The following is a 12,947-nucleotide window of genomic DNA, read 5'->3' on the forward strand; positions in this document are numbered from 1 at the left end:
ATGGTTGTCCCTTTGTTACAAATTCTATTTTCGACCGTTTATTCCGTGCTTAGTGAATTGGGAAATGGACATTTTTGGATTTTGATTAAAGTCTTGATGATTAAAATGATGCTGGAGTGAATTCTTTGAAGCGCTGCATGAATTGAATTTTTCGAGAGGAATCCATGAGACGCAGTTCCAATACGGTGCGATCAACATATTTGAAATTACAGCCGGAAAACGAAAAAATTCTTTTTTCATATTTTTCTGCTGTCCGTCTTTGCATCGTAATTTCTCTGCAGTTGATCCTACGCTCTTTGTGGTGCATTTTCTGAGTTCCTGGGGGTGCAATTAGTCAGGAAATAGTCATACAAGTCGATTCTGGAACCGCAAATTTTTGGCTCCAAGAATGAAGAAAAAAGTAAGGCTAACCCCTTTGCAATTTTGGCGAAAATTTTCGCGATTTGGAAAAGTGCTGGAATAAATTTTTCTGGCACTATTCAGACGTAATTTTGCGAGACAAATCGATTAAGCGCAGTCCCGATACGCTGCGAGCAGCGGATAAAAAGTTACAGCGAAAAAACCAGAACCTCAGGTTTCGACATTTTTCAGCAGGTGCATTTTCCTTCGTAACTTCTTTCCTCTTGATCACACGCTCTTTTCGCTGCGTTTTCTGAGTTCCTGGGGGTCCTATTAGTCAGGAAAGGGTCATACAAGTCGAATCTGAGACCTCAAATTTTTGGCTCCAAAAATGAAGAAAAAAGTAAGGCTAACCCTTTTGCATTTTTGGTAAAAATTTTCGTGATTTTGGAAAGTGCTGGAACAAATTGATTGTGGCACTATTCCGACTTGATTTTGCGGGAGAAATCGATTGGGCGCAGTTCCAATACGCTGCGATCAACGCATCGAAAGTTACAGCCAAAAAACAAAACCTGTGATTATATGAATCCTTACGCAATGTTTTTGATGTGTTCTTATACTGAAAATATTTATTGCTATTCCAGGTACAACCCGAGGTGGTCATCGGTGGTTGTTCGAGGTGGTTGGCGATTGTTGGAGGTGGTCGGAGGTGGACGAGGAGGAGGACGAACTGAACTGAGTCTCAAAGCCCTGTTGACATAAAAGCAGCTATTCGATAGAAATTATAGTTTATAGTTTACACAGCCCATTGCATGATATTTCATTATAAATACATATGTTTCAATGTATTTAGGAATAATTTATCAAATATACAGAGGTCATGTGCAAATAATAAATGAATTGATTCGACCGCAGTTTGATGTATTCATTAGAGCTTCAACAATAAATTTAAGCTTTGTTACTTCTTTTATTTTATTATGGATAATCAAAAACATTTCCGACTAATCGTGCTGTGGAAGCATGGGGATTAAACCAAATGTAGGAAAAGATTAGAAACAGTGGATGTAGAGTACGGGTATTTTTCAAATAATGCAAATAGAATAGAATACCGCGCCTTGCGAATTAGCTTTCCAGACAGAGATGAATGATGAACTTTAAGGACTGCATTATCGTTGTTGAATACTCTAGGCCTCATGGGAAAAGAAAATCTGTAACGACAAAATTGATGCACCGGATCATCGTCGACTTTAACTTTTGAAATGTCCTACCATTTTCGAACACCTCCAACCATCCTATTTACCTATATTACTAGATTAGCTATGATATGAAAAGAGAAGAATTATTCATTTCGAAATGGGATTCTATTCGACGCGCGCTCGATGTATTCCATGACATTAGTATTCATAATTATTCCAACAACTTTTCATTTGCTCTCTCGATCTTGATTTTTCATAGGCATAGAATCGAAACGTTGTTTTAGCTGGTCGCAAGTGAAGTATCTGCGTTGGGTGGAGGAGCAGAATTGTTTTTCGAAAAGTATTCGGATGGAAAAAAATTCAGAGTAACTGTTATGCATCACGGATGCGCTAATTTTGAACGAGATGAAACGGATGCTTCGTATATGAGACAGTATTTAACGCTGCGTAGTGATTTAAAGACCTAGAAAGGTGATAGTGAGAGAAAGAACGACGCTTCTTAACACTTCGAGTGAATTTTAACACACATTTGAAAGATAAGAGCGAAATTTTTCATCATCCAACTGTCGCAGAACGGCAGCGTTATCAGCCGAGCCGTTCACTGAAGAATATATCTTCAGTCAACGGCTGACCATCGAAGGGCATGGCCGCTTGAGTCTGGAATCGGCAGGAGAGATGAAGTGCGTATTTCTTGTATGAAACGTGAAAACTAAAAGCATTATACATCATATCATATCATCATACATCGTACACCATACATCATACATCGTACATCATACATCATACATCGTCATACATAGTATCAAAGTTCGAAACCATAGTTTGGATGTCGGACGTTCAGAAAGTGACGTCACCAATTCAAAATCAGCTAGCCGAATTCCTCAGTCGGGAAACAACCGCGCAGTAGAGCGGACGTATAAGAGTCGCGCTCCGCAAATTTCGAGTACCGGGTTCTCAACCTCCCGGATCCCGCGCTTCGGGTCCGCTACGATTTCGAGTACCGGGTTCTCAACCTCCCCGATCCCGCGCCTCGGGTCCGCTACGCGGTGAAACTCGACTTCCAGGATAAGCGCTCCGTGGTTCCTCGTTCATGTTTACAATAAATTATTTCAATTCGTTTTTCGCGCAAGCCCAAATTCAGTAGCTGTCAGTGCGCTAATAAAATTTCTATAACTTTAGAATCTTCTCATAATCTTTTTGGTCAAATATGTCGATAAAAAAATTATATTAAACCTTACACATTATTTTTGATTTGTTCTCATGCTGAAAATATTTATTAGTATTCGAGGTATAACTCGAGGTGGTTGGCGGTGGTCGTTGGGGGTGGTTAGGGGCGGTTGCGGGTAATCGAGGTGATTCAGGAAAGCGGACGAGGATTTGTGCTCGGTGAGTGAAACACTTTTATAATATTTGATGGCAATTGTAATTATATTTCATCCGAAATATTACAAACTTGTCACGTTTACAATAAATTATTTCAATTCGTTTTTCGTGCAAGCACATATTCGGTAGCTATGAATAATCTTGTACAATTCATTATATTATCAATTAGTTAATTAATATTCCTATAATATTTAATGGCAATTGTCATTATATTTCATCCGAAATATTAAAAACTTGTCACGTTTACAATAAATTATTTCAATTCGTTTTTCGTACAAGCACATATTCGGTAGCTATGAATAATCTTGTACAATTCATTATATTATCAATTAGTTAATTAATATTCCTATAATATTTAATGGCAATTGTCATTATATTTCATCCAAAATATTACAAACTTGTCACGTTTACAATAAATTATTTCAATTCGTTTTTCGTGCAAGCACATATTCGGTGGCTATGAATAATCTTGTACACTTCATTATATTATCAATTAGTTAATTAATATTCCTATAATATTTAATGGCAATTGTCATTATATTTCATCCGAAATATTAAAAACTTGTCACGTTTACAATAAATTATTTCAATTCGTTTTTCGTGCAAGCACATATTCGGTAGCTATGAATAATCTTGTACAATTCATTATATTATCAATTAGTTAATTAATATTACTATAATATTTAATGGCAATTGTCATTATATTTCATCCGAAATATTACAAACTTGTCACGTTTACAATAAATTATTTCAATTCGTTTTTCGTGCAAGCACATATTCGGTGGCTATGAATAATCTTGTACAATTCATTATATTATCAATTAGTTAATTAATATTCCTATAATATTTAATGGCAATTGTCATTATATTTCATCCGAAATATTAAAAACTTTTCACGTTTACAATAAATTATTTCAATTCGTTTTTCGTGCAAGCACATATTCGGTAGCTATGAATAATCTTGTACAATTCATTATATTATCAATTAGTTAATTAATATTCCTATAATATTTAATGGCAATTGTCATTATATTTCATCCGAAATATTAAAAACTTGTCACGTTTACAATAAATTATTTCAATTCGTTTTTCGTGCAAGCACATATTCGGTAGCTATGAATAATCTTGTACAATTCATTATATTATCAATTAGTTAATTAATATTCCTATAATATTTAATGGCAATTGTCATTATATTTCATCCGAAATATTAAAAACTTGTCACGTTTACAATAAATTATTTCAATTCGTTTTTCGTGCAAGCACATATTCGGTAGCTATGAATAATCTTATACAATTTATTATATTATTAATTAATTAATTAATTACAATAATCCTTACACAATATTTTTGATGTGTTCCTATACTAAGAATATTCATTATTATTCCAGGTATAACCCGAGGGGGTCGGAGGTGGACGAGGAGGAGGACGAGCTGGCCGAGGAGGTGGACCAGCTGGACGAGGAGGAGGACGAGGTGGACGAGGAGGAGGCGGGCAGGGAGGGGGACGGGGAGGGAAAGGGGGAGGGGGGAGGGGGGAAGGGGAGGGGAAGGGGGAGGAGTGGGGGAGGGGACGGGGAGGGGCGGGAGGGGAGGAGGGAGGGGGAGGGCGAGGGGGTGGGGGAGGGGAAGGGGGGAGGCGGAGGGGGGGGCGAGGGGGGTGGGGAAGGGGGAGGGGAGGGGGAGGGGGAGTGGGAGGGGGAGGGGCGGGGGAGGGGGAGGGGAGGGGCGGGAGGGAGGGGGGAAGGGGAGGGTGGGTGGGAGGGAGGGAGGGAGGGGGGAAGGGGAGGGTGGGTGTCGATGCGAGCCCGTTACAGTCAATAGAGCAGTACACCCCCCTCCCTCCCACCCACCCTCCCCTTCCCCCCTCCCTCCCGCCCCTCCCCTCCCCCTCCCCCCGCCCCTCCCCCTCCCACTCCCCCCCTCCCCCTCCCCCTCCCCTCCCCATCCTCCTCCCCCTCCCCCTTCCCCACCCCCTCGCCCACCCCTCCGCCTCCCCCTTCCCCTCCCCCACCCCCTCGCCCTCCCCCTCCCTCCTCCCCTCCCGCCCCTCCCCTCCCCCTCCCCCTCCCCCACTCCTCCCCCTTCCCCTCCCCTTCCCCCTCCCCCTCCCCCTTTCCCTCCCCGTCCCCCTCCCTGCCCGCCTCCTCCTCGTCCACCTCGTCCTCCTCCTCGTCCAGCTGGTCCACCTCCTCGGCCAGCTCGTCCTCCTCCTCGTCCACCTCCGACCCCCTCGGGTTATACCTGGAATAATAATGAATATTCTTAGTATAGGAACACATCAAAAATATTGTGTAAGGATTATTGTAATTAATTAATTAATTAATAATATAATAAATTGTATAAGATTATTCATAGCTACCGAATATGTGCTTGCACGAAAAACGAATTGAAATAATTTATTGTAAACGTGAAAAGTTTTTAATATTTCGGATGAAATATAATGACAATTGCCATTAAATATTACAGGAATATTAATTAACTAATTGATAATATAATGAATTGTACAAGATTATTCATAGCTACCGAATATGTGCTTGCACGAAAAACGAATTGAAATAATTTATTGTAAACGTGACAAGTTTTTAATATTTCGGATGAAATATAATGACAATTGCCATTAAATATTATAGGAATATTAATTAACTAATTGATAATATAATGAATTGTACAAGATTATTCATAGCTACCGAATATGTGCTTGCACGAAAAACGAATTGAAATAATTTATTGTAAACGTGACAAGTTTTTAATATTTCGGATGAAATATAATGACAATTGCCATTAAATATTATAGGAATATTAATTAACTAATTGATAATATAATGAATTGTACAAGATTATTCATAGCTACCGAATATGTGCTTGCACGAAAAACGAATTGAAATAATTTATTGTAAACGTGACAAGTTTTTAATATTTCGGATGAAATATAATGACAATTGCCATTAAATATTATAGGAATATTAATTAACTAATTGATAATATAATGAATTGTACAAGATTATTCATAGCCACCGAATATGTGCTTGCACGAAAAACGAATTGAAATAATTTATTGTAAACGTGAAAAGTTTTTAATATTTCGGATGAAATATAATGACAATTGCCATTAAATATTATAGGAATATTAATTAACTAATTGATAATATAATGAATTGTACAAGATTATTCATAGCCACCGAATATGTGCTTGCACGAAAAACGAATTGAAATAATTTATTGTAAACGTGACAAGTTTGTAATATTTCGGATGAAATATAATGACAATTGCCATTAAATATTATAGTAATATTAATTAACTAATTGATAATATAATGAATTGTACAAGATTATTCATAGCTACCGAATATGTGCTTGCACGAAAAACGAATTGAAATAATTTATTGTAAACGTGACAAGTTTTTAATATTTCAGATGAAATATAATGACAATTGCCATTAAATATTATAGGAATATTAATTAACTAATTGATAATATAATGAAGTGTACAAGATTATTCATAGCCACCGAATATGTGCTTGCACGAAAAACGAATTGAAATAATTTATTGTAAACGTGACAAGTTTGTAATATTTCGGATGAAATATAATGACAATTGCCATTAAATATTATAGTAATATTAATTAACTAATTGATAATATAATGAATTGTACAAGATTATTCATAGCTACCGAATATGTGCTTGCACGAAAAACGAATTGAAATAATTTATTGTAAACGTGACAAGTTTTTAATATTTCAGATGAAATATAATGACAATTGCCATTAAATATTATAGGAATATTAATTAACTAATTGATAATATAATGAAGTGTACAAGATTATTCATAGCCACCGAATATGTGCTTGCACGAAAAACGAATTGAAATAATTTATTGTAAACGTGACAAGTTTGTAATATTTCGGATGAAATATAATGACAATTGCCATTAAATATTATAGTAATATTAATTAACTAATTGATAATATAATGAATTGTACAAGATTATTCATAGCTACCGAATATGTGCTTGCACGAAAAACGAATTGAAATAATTTATTGTAAACGTGACAAGTTTTTAATATTTCGGATGAAATATAATGACAATTGCCATTAAATATTATAGGAATATTAATTAACTAATTGATAATATAATGAATTGTACAAGATTATTCATAGCTACCGAATATGTGCTTGCACGAAAAACGAATTGAAATAATTTATTGTAAACGTGACAAGTTTGTAATATTTCGGATGAAATATAATTACAATTGCCATCAAATATTATAAAAGTGTTTCACTCACCGAGCACAAATCCTCGTCCGCTTTCCTGAATCACCTCGATTACCCGCAACCGCCCCTAACCACCCCCAACGACCACCGCCAACCACCTCGAGTTATACCTCGAATACTAATAAATATTTTCAGCATGAGAACAAATCAAAAATAATGTGTAAGGTTTAATATAATTTTTTTATCGACATATTTGACCAAAAAGATTATGAGAAGATTCTAAAGTTATAGAAATTTTATTAGCGCACTGACAGCTACTGAATTTGGGCTTGCGCGAAAAACGAATTGAAATAATTTATTGTAAACATGAACGAGGAACCACGGAGCGCTTATCCTGGAAGTCGAGTTTCACCGCGTAGCGGACCCGAGGCGCGGGATCGGGGAGGTTGAGAACCCGGTACTCGAAATCGTAGCGGACCCGAAGCGCGGGATCCGGGAGGTTGAGAACCCGGTACTCGAAATTTGCGGAGCGCGACTCTCATACGTCCGCTCTACTGCGCGGTTGTTTCCCGACTGAGGAATTCGGCTAGCTGATTTTGAATTGGTGACGTCACTTTCTGAACGTCCGACATCCAAACTATGGTTTCGAACTTTGATACTATGTATGACGATGTATGATGTATGATGTACGATGTATGATGTATGGTGTACGATGTATGATGATATGATATGATGTATAATGCTTTTAGTTTTCACGTTTCATACAAGAAATACGCACTTCATCTCTCCTGCCGATTCCAGACTCAAGCGGCCATGCCCTTCGATGGTCAGCCGTTGACTGAAGATATATTCTTCAGTGAACGGCTCGGCTGATAACGCTGCCGTTCTGCGACAGTTGGATGATGAAAAATTTCGCTCTTATCTTTCAAATGTGTGTTAAAATTCACTCGAAGTGTTAAGAAGCGTCGTTCTTTCTCTCACTATCACCTTTCTAGGTCTTTAAATCACTACGCAGCGTTAAATACTGTCTCATATACGAAGCATCCGTTTCATCTCGTTCAAAATTAGCGCATCCGTGATGCATAACAGTTACTCTGAATTTTTTTCCATCCGAATACTTTTCGAAAAACAATTCTGCTCCTCCACCCAACGCAGATACTTCACTTGCGACCAGCTAAAACAACGTTTCGATTCTATGCCTATGAAAAATCAAGATCGAGAGAGCAAATGAAAAGTTGTTGGAATAATTATGAATACTAATGTCATGGAATACATCGAGCGCGCGTCGAATAGAATCCCATTTCGAAATGAATAATTCTTCTCTTTTCATATCATAGCTAATCTAGTAATATAGGTAAATAGGATGGTTGGAGGTGTTCGAAAATGGTAGGACATTTCAAAAGTTAAAGTCGACGATGATCCGGTGCATCAATTTTGTCGTTACAGATTTTCTTTTCCCATGAGGCCTAGAGTATTCAACAACGATAATGCAGTCCTTAAAGTTCATCATTCATCTCTGTCTGGAAAGCTAATTCGCAAGGCGCGGTATTCTATTCTATTTGCATTATTTGAAAAATACCCGTACTCTACATCCACTGTTTCTAATCTTTTCCTACATTTGGTTTAATCCCCATGCTTCCACAGCACGATTAGTCGGAAATGTTTTTGATTATCCATAATAAAATAAAAGAAGTAACAAAGCTTAAATTTATTGTTGAAGCTCTAATGAATACATCAAACTGCGGTCGAATCAATTCATTTATTATTTGCACATGACCTCTGTATATTTGATAAATTATTCCTAAATACATTGAAACATATGTATTTATAATGAAATATCATGCAATGGGCTGTGTAAACTATAAACTATAATTTCTATCGAATAGCTGCTTTTATGTCAACAGGGCTTTGAGACTCAGTTCAGTTCATCCTCCTCCTCGTCCACCTCCGACCACCTCCAACAGTCGCCAACCACCTCGAACAACCACCGATGACCACCTCGGGTTGTACCTGGAATAGCAATAAATATTTTCAGTATAAGAACACATCAAAAATATTATGTGAGGATTAACATTTGAAAAGTGCTGGAATAAATTTTTTCCGGCACTATTCGGACGCAATTTTGCGAGACAAATCGATTAAGCGCAGTCCCGATACGCTGCGAGCAGCGGATAAAAATTTACAGCCAAAAAACCAGAACCTTAGGTTTCGACATTTTTCAGCAGGTGCATTTTCCTTCGTAACTTCTTTTCTGTTGATCCCACGCTGTTTGCGCTCCGTTTTCTGAACTCCTGGGGATCCAATTCGTCAGGAAAGGGTGATACAAGTCGAATCGTAGACCACAAATTTTTGGCCCCAAAAATGAAGAAAAAAGTAAGGCTAACCCCTTTGCATTTTTGGCGAAAATTTTTGCGATTTTGAAAAGTGCTGGAATAAATTTTTTCTGGCACTATTTAGACGTAATTTTGCTAGACAAATCGATCAAGCGCAGTCCCGATACGCTGCGAGCAGCGAATCAAAAGTTACAGCCAAAAAACCAGAACCCCTATTTTCGACATTTTTCAGCAGGTGCTTTTCCCTTCGTAACTTCTTTTCTGTTGATCCCACGCTCTTTTTGCTGCGTTTTCTGAGTTCCTGGGGATCCAATTAGTCAGGAAAGGGTCATACAAGTCGAATCTGAGACCACAAATTTTTGGCTCCAATCGATTGGGCGCAAACACAGACGCTTCGAGTAATGGATCAAATATGACATGCCAAAAACGAAGAATATTTCCGTATTCTCTCCGGATCCCTTCAGCTGGTGATTGTAAGATGTCCTATATCAATTTTTCGGTCCTTTTTTCGACCAAATAGTCCTGTTAGGCTCTTTCGAATCAATCCTTAGGATAAAATTTTTAGACTTTAAAAATTGAAAATGGCAAAGCTAACGTACATGCTGATATTCACGTTAGTGCGGTAGCACATAAATCGTGCATGCATGTCGTATGTTCAACAAAGAGAGAATATCTATGTGAACAATTTCTACTCAGAATTTTTAACCGGAAAAAGAAATATCCTAACAATAGCGTTTGATAAAGCATTTACGCCATGGCTGATAGATAGAGGATACAAAGGTCATGACATTTGGTCACGAAAAGATTATCACCATAAATAACAGTGAAATGACTTGCAACCTTACCTACGCTCGCTGTTCTAATATTCCACAATGACTGTGGCATCAAGCTACATTCACATCACACACAGCTTTACTAGACTAAGGCATACTGAATAAATCTAAATCTTAATCTAATATATTGTTCATAACGGTGATGAAATAAAAAACTTGGACATAAGATGCAGTTGCAGGTGATACTACAGAAAAATATATTTTGTAATATGAAGTGCGGTCGCGGCTTGATTAAAACAGCTGTTCAACTATCGCATGGACAAAAAGCATCTTTCAGACGTTCGTGAAACGTTTGGAAACTTCTACATGCGTCGAGCAGAGACGGTTTCGCGGATCAGAAGCTGACGTGAGACTTCAAAACGTCAATGTCTTCATCTACCGACATAATATCAATTATTTTTATGGGACGCATATTCTCGGTATATTATTAGCCTCGCATTTCAAGTCGTTCCAACGCCGAGCAATGTAGCTGAAAATAATTGGTACACGAAACCTTTTTGTTACCCACATTCAGGATAGAGGAGAGTGTAGCAAATGCCGTAAAGTGATATTAACAGCAGACGATTTCACGTATTAATATCATGCTCCGTGACGTACAAATCAAAATATCTTTACGTTACTATCACTAGACCAGAAATTCCATCGATCGCCTGGTTTTATTATATTAATACTATGGGAATGATTTTCTTTTTTCGATTGCAATACATTTTTGCTAACGCTTTTGCCGCCTTACCTTTTGCCCAGAAAAGCTCACAAGGCATAAGTGCCGAGAGTGATATAGACAATTATGGCACATCCATTTTTCGTTCCAACAATTTATATCTCAATTTTTCTGCTTTCGTAATGTGAAGCAATCTGATAAAAACACATGTAGCCGAGAAATCGTTCCGCGTTGTGCCTGAGTTAATGCTTTCTTTTACTGAACAGTATGTATGGTTGCCTGCAATACGGCGCCCGATTTTTCGATGGCTTGCAAGTAGTTCAAGCTCCGGTAAGTTTTATGCACGGTTTGCATGCCCTGCTACTGCCGATGCCTAAGAAAAGCTTTTCTTTTCACAAAGTAGTTGTGATCTTGAATTTTATTTCATCAATGATCTACCAATCTAGCCTTCAACCACTCTTTTGACAGAATATCGTGGGCTTGAAAAATTGCACAAGGAAAAGAAATTCTAACGAACTTAACAAAGTCATTCGTTCTCTCACGACTTACTGAATATTCATCTGATTTATATTAGTACTAATTATAGGACTGTACCATGATATACGTCGGCTGAATTCGACCTTAGCACAGTTATAGCGACTATAAAGAATCACGCATACTTTAAATACGTATTTTGTACGTCACGAGAAAAGATGATAATTCACTCGAGCCAATGAGACTTTTTTCTCAGCGTACGGTCGCGCCTTATGTACACGTGGTAGCGCAGGATGTACGAGGTGTCATAAATCAAAGAACATATACTCGGAACCCGTATAATGCGCGCCCTGTAGTAGTTAGAGATTGTGTTGAAGACGGTTCCGAGGTCGAAAAGGGAGCGAAGGAGCCGGGGAACCAGTGAAGTTAATTCGGGTAAATTACAGCTGCAGATCGTAACCTCTCCTAACCCAACGCTCAACTGAAAACTGAATTATTTATCAAATAGTTCATTTGCATATATATTAGCGCTTCTCCGCCGCTTGTGGTTGCTCGAATTAAGGTTCCATGAAACTTTAGATGCGCACCTACGCCCTTGCTAAACTGCAGCGACGATATCTGTGAATCCTTTAGACATCCGTGTCTATCTGTCTACGAAAATGTATATTATATAAAAGTTGAGATGAAGGAAAGAAAAAAAATTTGCGTCTCCGATCCATACGTACAAGCCTCGACTAAATTGATTATTGACGCTTATCTTGATGGGGGTACTTTGGGGAAAATCTGGTGAAAAATATCAGGGATGACGACCTCTCGCAATTAGGAGGAATGAGATATGGTTCCTCATTTATAACATATAAAGTTATATACGTGTTGTACAACTTTTTTACTCTCCTCCACATCTATAGGCATCCGTAATTATGTTCCACTCTGGGATCCGGCATGTGGGAATAACTAATTACACCTACCAAGCATCGCGCGGGTCACTTCGCTAATTAGAGAAAAAATGTGGACTTTTAGAAAATGGTTTGGAAGTATAAGCCAAGCAGGGGAGGTGGGAGTTTAACGTGCGCGCGTATAAGTACTTTGAAAATTTGTTAAATCCTTGGCGACAAACCAGCGGGAAACATTCGACTGACAACGTGAATTCTACGAAGGCGTCTCTCTCTCAGTGTTTTCCAGCTTCTGACTAACAATTAATTCCGCGACTTCCAATTTCTACGAATTATTTTCCCACCCCTGGTAATCACAACTTTCTCCGCGCTTATATCTATAGCGTAAAATGTCATGCACTCCACATCGGAAGATATAATTAATCAATTAACAGTTACCTACATATTCATGCTACTCCACATGCTTTTTCGTTCATTCCGAATTACACCGCTATTACCGACGTTGGAATGCGAATTTTGCAGCCAGAAAACTCGATTCATCGTAGTACTTGATGATGGCTCAATAAAAATTCTTATTACTTCAACCATTTCCAGGACATGCCCCACTAAAACAAGTCAG

This window comes from Neodiprion lecontei, chromosome 2, assembly GCF_021901455.1.
Source record: "Neodiprion lecontei isolate iyNeoLeco1 chromosome 2, iyNeoLeco1.1, whole genome shotgun sequence".
NCBI lineage: Eukaryota > Metazoa > Arthropoda > Insecta > Hymenoptera > Diprionidae > Neodiprion > Neodiprion lecontei.